The sequence below is a fragment of the Bison bison genome, unplaced genomic scaffold (genome assembly GCF_000754665.1).
Source record: "Bison bison bison isolate TAMUID 2011002044 unplaced genomic scaffold, Bison_UMD1.0 scf7180017864323, whole genome shotgun sequence".
NCBI classification, from domain to species: Eukaryota; Metazoa; Chordata; class Mammalia; order Artiodactyla; family Bovidae; genus Bison; species Bison bison.
The window spans coordinates 2,650,334-2,662,495 of record NW_011494895.1 but is presented as its reverse complement, the minus strand read 5'-3'; the positions used below and the strand labels follow the sequence as shown (position 1 = coordinate 2,662,495).

General features: G+C 40.8%; 1 protein-coding gene across 4 annotated transcripts in view; it reads right to left on the bottom strand.

Annotated features, from left to right (window-relative positions):
* The window catches only part of SFMBT2 (Scm-like with four mbt domains 2), a 178,164-nt gene that overhangs the window by 66,863 nt on the left and 99,139 nt on the right, over nt 1-12,162 (bottom strand). The window lies entirely within an intron of this gene.

The following is a 12,162-nucleotide window of genomic DNA, read 5'->3' as shown; positions in this document are numbered from 1 at the left end:
TTGTGTATTTAATTATTTTCTTCAGGCTTAATTGTTTTTCCAAGAGAGAAACAAGCCTTGGTGGCCATGCTGAAATTTGTACTACACAATTAAAAAAAAAAAAAAAACACCACATGGCTTTGATTTTCCTATCATGGACAGACGTGCAGCACAGTAATGGAAGCAACCCGTCATCTAAAACACAGTGGGGGCAGCCTCGGAAAAGGTGGCCTCTTGCTACTGGAGTTACTTCGCAGGCTTTGGGGAGGATCAGGTGGGGGGATACAGCTTGTCTTCTCTGCATTCAGGGTATCAGTGATGGGTACTGATACTGGTCCTTGGACATGTGGAGACAACACATCCCGAAACAGCCCAGCACCCAATCAGAACCTGCCTCCTGCTCTATAAAGATGAGCTACATCCCCCATTTAATAGGTGCCTGGCAGTTTTATAGACAATTCACCAAAGCCTTGTGTGTGTGAGCAGAGGCTTCCTGTCTTCTCAAGAAAACACATTTTCAGTAACTGCTTCAGCTACCCAGCAACAGATGAGGCTGGTGGGACTCTGGCCACCAGGATTTATCTTGCCGAGATGGAGGTCACCTCGTAACTCACGGTCTTTATAAACAGCAGTGGATAAATAAATGTCTTTGCAGCGTGTCCCTGAGGAAATAAGAGCTGCAAGTAAATCCTGCTGTTTCTAAATACATCAATTGGGTGTGAGAAGTACAAACGCAGCCGGGGATCTATGACTTCCTTTGATCTGCCAATGTAAAGTGGATTTTTAAAAATCTTTATTGAAGTATAGTTGATTTACAATGCTGTGTTAGTCTCAGGTGTACAGCAAAGTGATTCAGTTACACATACAAATATATGTGAATTCTTCTTCAGATTCTTTTCCATTACAGATTATTACAAGAAACTGAATATTGTTCCTGGTGCTATATAGTAGGTCCTTGTTATCTATCTAGTTTATATACAGTAGTGTGTATATTTTAATCCCAAATGTCTAATTTGTCCCAGACTCTCCATGTGACCTTGACCAGTGACCTGAAGTCTTCAGCCAATTTCACATCCATCCCTGTCTCGGCTCCAAGCCCCACCAGAAGGTTGCTCAATCACAACTCCCAATGCTGGGGTGGAAACCCTTTAATGCACAAGAACCCTACACTAATAACTGTCCCTTACCTGCTCCAATAGTTTGGCCACTTGATATGAAGACCTGACTCTTTGGAAAAGACCCTGATGCTGGGAAAGACTGAGGACAGGAGGAGAAGGGGGTAGCAGAGGATGAGATAGTTAGATAGCATTACGGACTCAGTGGACATGAGTTTAAGCAAACTCTGGGACAGACTGAGAACAGGGAAGGCTGGCATGCTCAGTCCATGAGATTGCAAAGAGTCGGACATGACTTGGCATCGGAACAACCCCAATGACCTGCTGTCCTATTTTACTCATAGGTGTCTAGAGGGCCCTGCTGCCCCTTAGAAATAAAGCATTAAGTCTTGGACAGAAATGTGGTCCACAGACAACCTTCTCTCTCCAAGGCTGTGGACTCTATAATAAATCCTTATTGTTAATGACTTCAGGGCCTCCTGAATTAAACTGTGCATCTAGGTTAAAAGGGGATCACTCTGTGTACATACCACCCTCTCATCTTTCTAGAGTCCCTGCGCGCCTCTGTGAACCTCTGAACATCTTCCCCTCTGTTCATACTTAAGAAATATCACCACAGCAAAACCATATGTAGTCACATGTGGGATGAAAATAAAATATTAATGACATGAACATTTTTAAACCATTAAAATACCGTTAGCAACACTTTGTCTTGATGACAATAAAATATTTTAAAATAAAGTTTAGTGCACAAAGGTTGAGAAACAAGTTTTCCTTCGTGAATCACAACTGAGGTTTCCTACACTTCAATTTTTTCTACTAGGATTCAGTTGCAAGCACACAAATTTCTTACTCGTGCAAACCTATCTGGTTTTGTTCCAACCTATGTGAAAACTCTTGAGCTTTCTTCTTTAAAATACTGCAAAAAAAAAAAAACAAAAACTGAATATTTTGAGGGATTATTTGCAACCATAAGCAGGTCATTTATATTCTGGTCTCAAATATCCATGTCTATCAGTCACAGCAAACACCCGCTTCCAACAATACAAGAGAGAAGTCTACACATGGACATCACCAGATGGTCAGTATCAAAATCAGGTTGATTATATTCTTTGCAGCCAAAGATGGAGAAGCTCTACAAAGTCAGCAAAAACAAGACCAGGAGCTGACTGTGGCTCAGATCATGAGTTCCTTACTGCCAAATTCAGACTTAAATTGAAGAAAATAAAGAAAACCACTAGATTTTTCAGGCATGACCTAAATAAAATTTATTACAATTATGCAGTAGAAGTGAGAAATAGATTCAAGGGATTAGATCTAATAGAGTGCGTGAAGAACTATGGACGGATGCTCGGGACACTGTACAGGAGAAAGGGATCGAAACCATCCCCAAGAAAAAAAAATTTGAAAAAGCAAAAAATGGCTGTCTCAGGAGGCCTTACAAATAGCTGTGAAAAGAAGAGAAGCAAAAAGCACAGAGGAAAAGGAAAGATCAACCCATTTGAATGGAGTTCCAAGAATAGCAAGGAGAGATAAGAAAGCCTTCCTTATAATCAGTGCAGAGAAACAGAAGAAAACAATAGAACGGGAAGGACTAGAGATCTCTTCAAGAAAATGAGAGATACCAAGGGAACATTTCATGCAAAGATGGGCACAATAAAGGACAGAAATGGTTTGAACCTAACAGATGCAGATGAGATTAAGAAGAGGTGGAAAGAATTATACAAAAAGATCTTCATGACCCAGATAATCACGATGGTGTGATCACTGACCTAGAGCCAGACATCCTTGAATGTGAAGTCAACTGTGCTTTAGGAAGCATCACTATGAACAAAGCTAGTGGAGGTGAAGGAATTCCACTTGAGCTATTTCAAAACCTAAAACATGATGCTGTTAAAGTGCTGCACTCAATATGCCAGCCAATTTGGAAAACTCAGCAGTGGCCACAGAACTGGAAAAGGTCAGTTTTCATTCCAATCCCAAAGAAAGGCAATGCCAAAGAATGCTCAAACTACCGCGCAATTGCACTCATCTCACACGCGAGCAAGTAATGTTCAAAATTCTCCAAGTCAGGCTTCAACAATACACGAACCGTGAACTTCCAGATGTTCAAGCTGGATTTATAAAGGCTGAGGAACCTTAGATCAAATTGCCAACATCCACTGGATCATCGAAAAAGCAAGGGAGTTGTACAAGAACATTTATTTCTGCTTTATTGACTATGCCAAAGACTTTGATTGTTTGGATCACAATAAACTGTGGAAAATTCTGAAAGAGATGGCAATACCAGATCACCTAAGCTGCCTTCTGAGAAATCAGGAGTTAGAACTGGACATGGAACAAGAGACTGGTTCCAAATAGGGAAAGGAGTATGGAGAGGCTGTATATTGTCACCCTGCTTATTTAACTTATATGCAGAGTACATCATGAGAAACGCTGGGATGGATGAAGCACAAGCTGGAGTCAAGACTGCTGGGAGATATATTAATAACCTCAGATAGGCAGATGACACCACCCTTATGGCAGAAAGTAAAGAAGAACTAAAGAGCCTCTTGATGAAAGTGAAGAGGTGAGTGAAAAAGTTGACTTAAAACTCAACATTTAGAAAACTAAGATCATGGCTTCCAGTACCTTCACTTCATGGCAAACAGATGGGGAAACAGTGGAAACAATGAGAAACTTTATTTTCTTGGGCTCCAAAATCACTGCAGATGGTGACTGAAATTAAAGCCATGAAATTAAAAGACGCTTACTCCTTGGAAGAAGTTAAGACCAATCTAGACAGCATATTAAAAAGCAGAGACATTACCTTGCCAACAAAGGTCCTTCTAGTCAAAGCTATAGTTTTTCCAGGAGTCATGTATGGATGTGAGAGTTGGACTATAAAGAAAGCTGAGAGTCAAAAAATTGATGCTTTTGAACTGTGGTGTTGGAGAAGACTCTTGAGAATCCCTTGGATTGCAAGGAGATCCAACCAGTCCATCCTAAAGAAAATCAGTCCTGAATATTCATTGGAAGGACTGATGCTGAAGCTGAAACTCCAATACTTTGGCCACCTGATGGGAAGAACTGACTCACTGGAAAAGACCCTGATACTGGGAAAGACCAAAGGCGGGAGGAGAAGGGGACAACAGAGGATGAGATTGTTGGATGGCATCACCTACTCAATGGACAAGAGTTTGAGTTAACTCCGGGAGTTAGCGATGGACAGGGAGGCCTGGCGTGCTGCAGTCAACGGAGTTGCAAAGAGTCAGACACAACTGAGCGACTGAACTGAAATGAACTATTGACTATCCCTTATTAATAAACATGAGCTCCAAATTTCAAAAAGGAACTTGGAAATTTTAAAATATATCCTTTTCTGCTCAGATCTAACTTTCACTTTCTTTAGGTCATTTTTTTTTTTTTTAATGAAATCTTACAAATTTCAAATTACTTTTTAAAATTTTAGTTACTTATTTATTTTTGGCTGTGCTAGATCTTTGTTGCTGTGTGGGCTTTTCTTTAGTTAGCGAGCAGAGGCTACACCACAGTTCAAAAGCATCAATTCTTCGACTCTCAGCTTTCTTTATAGTCCAACTCTCACATCCATACCTGACTCCTGGAAAAACCATAGCTTTGACCAGACGGACCTTTGTTGGCAAAGTAATGTCTCTGCTTTTTAATATGCTGTCTAGGTTGGTCATAACTTTTCTTCCAAGGAGTAAGCGTCTTTTAATTTCATGGCTGCAGTCACCACCTGCAGTGATTTTGGAACCCAAGAAAATAAAGTCTGTCACTGTTTCCCCATCTATTTGCCATGAAGTGATGGCACCAGATGCCATGATCTTAGTTTTTTGAATGTTGAGCTTTAAGCCAACTTTTTCACTCTCCTCTTTCACTTTCATCAAGAGACTCTTTAGTTCTTCTTTGCTTTCTGCCGTAAAGGTGGTGTCGTCTGCATATCTGAGGTTACTGATATTTCTCCGAGCAGTCTTGACTCCAGCTTGTGCTTCATCTATCCCAGCATTTCTCATGATGTACTCTGCATTTAAGTCAAATAAGCAGGGTGACAGTATATAGCCTTGACATACTCCTTTCCGTATTTGGTATCAGTCTATTATTCCATGTCCATTTCTAACTGTTGCTTCTTGACTTGCCTACAGATTTCTCAGGAGGCAGGTCAAGTGGTCTGGTATTCCCATCTCTTTCAGAATTTTCCACAGTTTGTTGTGATCCACACAGTCAAAGGCTTTGGCATAGTCAATAAAACAGATGTTCTTCTGGAACTCTCTTGCTTTTTTGATGATCCAATGGATGTTGGCAATTTGATCTAAGGTTCCTCTGCCTTTTCTAAATCCAGCTTGAACATCTGGAAGTTCACGGTTCATGTATTGTTGAAGCCTGACTTGGAGAATTTTGAACATTACTTGCTCGCGTGTGAGATGAGTGCAATTGTGCGGTAGTTTGAGCATTCTTTGGCATTGCCTTTCTTTGGGACTGGAATGAAAACTGACCTTTTCCAGCATTTTCACAGCATCATGTTTTAGGATTTGAAATTTCTCAACTGGAATTCCATCACCTCCACTAGCTTTGTTTGTAGTGATGCTTCCTAAGGCCCACTTGACTTTGTATGCCAGGATGTCTGGCTCTAGGTGAGTGATCACACCATCGTGATTATCTGGGTCATGAAGTTCTTTTCTGTATAGTTCTTCTATGTATTCTTGCCACTTCTTCTTAGTATTCTTGCCACTTCTTAATATCTTCTGCCTCTGTTATGTCCATACCATTTTTGCCCTTTATTGTGCCCATCTTTGCATGAAATGTTTCCTTGTTATCTCCAATTTTCTTGAAGAGATCTCTAGTCTTTCCCATTCTATTGGTTTCCTCTGTTTCTTTGCACCGATCAGTGAGAAAGGCTTTCTTATCTTGCCTTCCTATTCTTTGGAACTCTGCATTCAGTGGGTATATCTTTCCTTTTGTCCTTTGCTTTTTACTTCTCTTCTTTCCACAGCTATTAGTAAGGCCTTCTCAGACAACCATTTTGCCTTTTTGTATTTCTTTTTCTTGGGGATGGTCTTGATCACCGCCTCCTGTACAGTGTCATGAACCTCCATCCATAGTTCTTCAGGAACTCTTATCTGATATAATCCCTTGAATCTATTTGTCACTTCTACTGTATAATCATAAGGTATTTGATTTAGGTCATACCTGAACGGTCTAGTGGTTTTCCCTACTTTGTTCAATTTAAGTCTGAATTTGGCAGTAAGGAGCTCATGATCTGAGCCACAGTCAGTTCCCGGTCTTGTTTTTGCTGACTTTGTAGAGCTTCTCCATCTTTGGCTGCAAAGAATATAATCAATCTGATTTCAGTATAGACCATCTGGTGATGTCCATGTGTAGAGTCTTCTCTTGCATTGTTGGAAGAGGGTGTTTGCTATGACCTAACACCCAAAAAAGATGTTGTTTTCATTATAGGGTACTGGAATGCAAAAGTAGGAAGTCAAGAGATACCTGGAGTAACAGGCAAATTTGGCCTTGGAGTACAGAATGAAGCAGGGCAAAGGCTAATGGAATTTTGCCAAGAGAATGCACTGGTATAGCGAACACCCTCTTCCAACACTGCAAAGGAATTCAGTCAGAGAAACATCAGAACTACATGATTTCTTGATATCCATTCCAATTCTGTGTTCTGCCATCATCCATTCATTTGATCAGCATCCACTAAAAACCACTGGGGCACCACCCAGTGAGCTTCCCTGGAGGCTCAGTGGTAAAGAATCTGCCTGCAATGCAGGAGACCTGGATTCAGTCCCTGCATAGGGAAGATCCCCTGGAGAAGGGAATGGCTACCCACTCCAGTTTTCTTGTCTGGAGAATTCCATGGACAGAGGAGCCTGAGCCTGGCGATCTACAGTCCATGGGGTCGGAAAGAGTCAGACGTGACTGAACGACTAGCACTTTCACTTCGCTTTCACCACAGACCAGGCCACCGGATGATGCACAGAATACACACAGTGAAAACTGCACTTGTAAAAGGCGGAAGGAAGAGACACACAGAGAACAACGATGGTAGACGCAGGCTTAGAAGAAAAATTCAGAACAAATACTGTTTTCACTTGTAGCATCAAAAAGCATAACCACCAAGACACTGGCAGTCCAGGGATTTAAAAGCGTGAAACTTAATTTTGAATATAAAAATCATGAGACTTCGGATGACAATGAAATGATTCTGGGAAGGTGGAACAGTAAATTCAGTTAGAGAGGCTGGGTCTTAAAATGCTGCATTGAGGTTTTTAGGTCTGATCCAAAAAGCAGAAGTAGTCATTCAGCACTCCTAATAAATACAGAGATTTTTATGATAAAAAAAATTCAATGCCAGTGCATTTCCAAATAAGCCAATATACAGACCTTCTGAGCTCAGTGTGTGTGCAAATAAATGTACATACATATGAATATATGAGAAAAGGCAAAGATATTCTCATTGGAAAACAAATTTAGTTCGAGCCCATTTACTTGGGCTATTAATAGTCAGAGAACACGCGTTCATTTACAGACACCAGCTAATCATTTTTGATTCTAAGGAGAGACTGAGGGAAGTGTTGCTGACCCTGGAAATGATTCAGAAAACTGATGATCTGCTGAGAGATAATGGGAAATTCACTGAGGGTTGAAAGATACATCCTGGCCTCTGCAAAGCTCCGAAGAATCCTTCACACCTCTCAATTACTGGATCAAGAATGACGCTGTTCCTGAAATGAGGAGCAAGTAGTAAATCCTCAGGACATTTACAGATGTGCCTGTCACATTCACGCAATACTGTTTATTCAAACGAACCAGAGTCCGGTTAAACTGCTTATGGAAAATCCCCTTTCTTTTAAGACAGGCTGGCAATGTCATTCCCATTTTCATTAATGCCTATACATTTTATTTTTGCCCTCAAGTAGTTTTATATTGATTAGAAGTAAAACACCATTCATTTTACTGAAGGGCTGTCTTACCAGCCTACCTTAACAATCGCTCTTCAGGGAATCTTATTTTCAGTCGAATGACAACGTAAAAGAGATTATTATACACATCAACTTCCATAACCCACGCAAACCTCATCAGCTTTATTTTTCCTAAACCCACAGAGCTTTCACTCTCTCAGGAAATCAGTCCTGAATATTCATTGGCAGGACTGATGTTGAAGCCGAAACCCCAATACTTTGGCCACCTGATGAGAAGAACTGACACATTAGAAAAGACCCTGATGCTGAGAAAGACTGAGGGCAGGAGGAGAAGGGGACGACAGAGGATGAGATGGCATCATTGGTGGGATGGCATCATTGACTGGCTGCACAAGAGTTTGAGCAAGCTCTAGGAGTTGGTGATGGACAGGGAAGCCTGGCATGCTGCAGGCCATGGGGTTGCAAAGAGTCGGACACGACTGAGCAACAACTGAACTGAAGAGTCAGAGACTCTGCACTGACACTAGCTTGGTTTGGATTAAAATATTCAAGCAGGGAGAAACAGTAACAGCAATGAACATATTGTAAATACTTCTGAGCACCTTCCTTGTATTATTATTTCCCCTCACAGCAGACTATGGGGTGGGATCCATCTTACAGACAGGAAACTAAGACATATAGAGGTTAAGTTACCTAAACAAGGACACACAGCTGACAAGAGAATGCATGTGTGCCTGCTAACTCTGCAATGCCATGGTCTATAGTCCGCCAGGCTCCTCTGTCCATGGGATTCTCCATGCATGAATACTGGAGTGGGATGCCATTTCCTTCTGCAGAGGCTCTTCCAGACTCAGGGATCGAACCTGCATCTCCTATTTCGCCTGCACTGGCAGGCGGGTTCTTTACTTCTAGAGCCACCTGGGAAGCCAGGATTCAAATCTACATGGTCTGACGCTAAGAACATGACCTAGCCATCAGATTACCTAGTCGTCTGTGATTAGCCATGGAACAGACTGAGAAGCAAAGACCAAAATGGCTCTTTTCATTTTCCAACTGCTAATAGTTAAGCAAGCCAAAAAATAACAATAAATAAAACCCTTATTTACAACCTATATGCTCCTAAGATGCTATTTCAAAGACAGATATTGCCAGGTTAAAAAGTGATAGCTATTAATACTGACCACTTTCTGCAAACCTCCAATTACTGCTGTCAATTCACAGCACTTGTTGATGGCTCAAGAAAAAACTGTCAAGATAAAATTCTGACACTAGAATTACCTCCCAATGGTTGTATACAATCGGTCTTCATCAACAATGAACCAGTATTTTTTACTAATTGCTTTCATGTTCTTTAAGGCATGGAGATTGAAGAAATGCATACAGCAAATGCTTACAATGCTCTACAAGTTATCAGTCATCGAATCCTATCTGTCGTAATGATATCAGTGCTAACCCAGATGGGTTCATCTGATAAATGGAGTTCATCCAGGAAACGTGCCCAGCTGCCAAGTCCACAGGAGTCCCAACCTGCTGGTGGTATTTTCAATACTCTGTATTAAGTGCTAACCTGGGTACAGAATGAAGTAAAAAACATGTGGTTCCCAACACTGAGAATCTTGGAATTTAGTTAGAAAATGAATGAGATGTGAATGAGATATGATAAAGAAGCCTGGAAAAAAAGTGTGCACAAAATGCAATATATTTGGCATTCTGCCCAACGTCTTCCTTTAATTCGCCTGTGAGGCAGAGGACATCAGACAACCTCAGAGCACCCCCAGGTACATGCTGCTCCCCGAGATGCCTTTAAAGGGCATCTTTATCTTTAAAGGGACCCTTATGCCTGGGGAAAAAAGCATGACCTGAAAGAATCAAATATCACCATTTAAGAAACACTGCTGCCCAGAGCGGGCTTCCCAGGTGGCGCAGTGATAAAGAATCCACCTGCCAATGCAGGAGACGTAAGAGATGCGGCTTCAATCCCTGGGTCGGGAAGATCCCCTGGAGGAAGAACTGGCAACCCACTCCAGTATTCTTGCCTGGGGAATCCCTTGGACAGAGGAGCCTCATGGGCTACAAAAAGTCAGACACGACTGAGCACACACTGCACAGAGCTGCCTGAATATTGGTCACTGGCAGAGCAGCAAAGCTTCAGGGGGAATACTGAGGTTCTCTATGACACAGACAAGTGCCAGAGTATTAGCCCACAGGAGGTGAACAGTACTGACTGAGAGGCAGAAGACAGGGAGAAAGGAAGAACATTTTAGGGTCACCTCATCTCCCCAGTGCCTCCTTGATCTTAACCTACTGATCGCTCTCCATTTACTTGAGGAGCTGGCAGCGCTTACAATTTAGCACACATGTATCACAGGTTCTCCAAACAGCCAAAGCTTCTTGCCAGCCCTGCTTCATAGATAAAGATAAAATAGATAAAAATAGATAAATACACCCCACATGATACAAAAATAGGAAGACTGTGGCATGGGGGAGAGGGAGTTTAAACTAATTAACAAGACACAATTAAAATGTACTCGGTGAAGATTTTCATGTAAGAAAAGCAGTGCCTCACTCCCTATCCAGAAACCAAACTTTTACAGCCCCAGTTCCATGATTAAATACTCCAGGAATCTCCTTCAATGGTGGCTATTTGAGCCTCAATCTTTAATCCTCTGGTTCTAGTTTTGCTCATGAGGATATAAAAAATGGGCAAAAAACAATATGCAATTCAGTCCCCTTGCACATAAGTATCAAAATCTTTTAGCACATCATACACAAAAACACTGCTATATGACCCAGAAATCCCATTGCTGGGCATACACACCAGGAAACCAGAATTAAAAGAGACACGTGCACCCCAGTGTTCATTGCAGCACTATTTACAATAGTTAGGACATTGAAGCAACCTAGATGTCCACTGGCAGACAAATGGATAAGGAAGTTGTGGTACACATACACCATGAAATATTACTCAGCTATTAAAAAGAACTCATTTGAATCAGTTCTAATGAGGTGGGTGAAACTGGAGCCTACTATACAGAGTGAGGTAAGTCAGAAAGAAAAACACCAATACAGTATATTAATGCATATATATGGGATTTAGAAAGACGGTAACAATAACCCTGTATGCAAGACAGCAAAAGAAACACAGATGTAAACAATAGACTTTTGGACTCTGTGGGAGAAGGTGAGGGTGTAATTATTTCAGAGAACAGCATTGAAACATGTATATTACCATATGTGAAATACATCACCAGTCCAAATCGATGCATGAAACAGGACACTCAAAGCCCGTGCAGTGGGAGGGGATGGGGAGGGAGGGGGGTTCAGGATGGGGAGCACATGTACACCCATGGCTGATTCAAGTCAGTGTATGGCAAAAACCACTACAATATTGTAAAGTAATTAGCCTCCAATTAAATTAATTAATAAAAAAAAGAACATTTCCCAGTATAATTTTTTCAGTTGCAACATGCCAGTTTTTTTTTTTTTTTTTGGTCTTCAGGGACCTCAAACATTGCATAAGCATCTTTTCAAAGGCTTCATTTAATTTGCATAATTTCTAAGAATAGGCTTCAGAAAAGTCAAAGGAGGGTTTTAATTAGTCTTACACATATATATTATCAATACACAATGGCCTAGGCCTTAATTCCTTCATTCACATCAGCATGTTCTGTTATGCTAAAAAAAAAATCCAATGCAATTTATCATACTGTTCCTCTTTTGTCTTACCAAAGACCTAGTTCTCATATGGTCATTAGATAATTACCCTCTTTACATTAGTTTCATCTAAAAATGGACATTAAGATGCCAGCATTAATTAAATCAATAGCATTATTATATTTCAATTTGCACTTAATTAAACTCACCCAACGAAGTCTTTATTAAAAAAATAAAAAATCCATAAGCTGAACACTAATAAGTATTTCCATTTTTTACTTACAGCTGTAAATACCAATTTTTATCAGCTAGTCCTGCATTCAATCAAGTCAAAAAGCAGTCATGAGAAAACCCAGTACTACATACTTCAACCCCAACCACAAAGATTTGTAACAGGTGATTGTAGCAGGACTATTTCCAAAGTTAAGTTCCCAAACTGATACCCTGTTTGTTTTAAAACAACAGGGGCAAGGAGAATGCCTTTC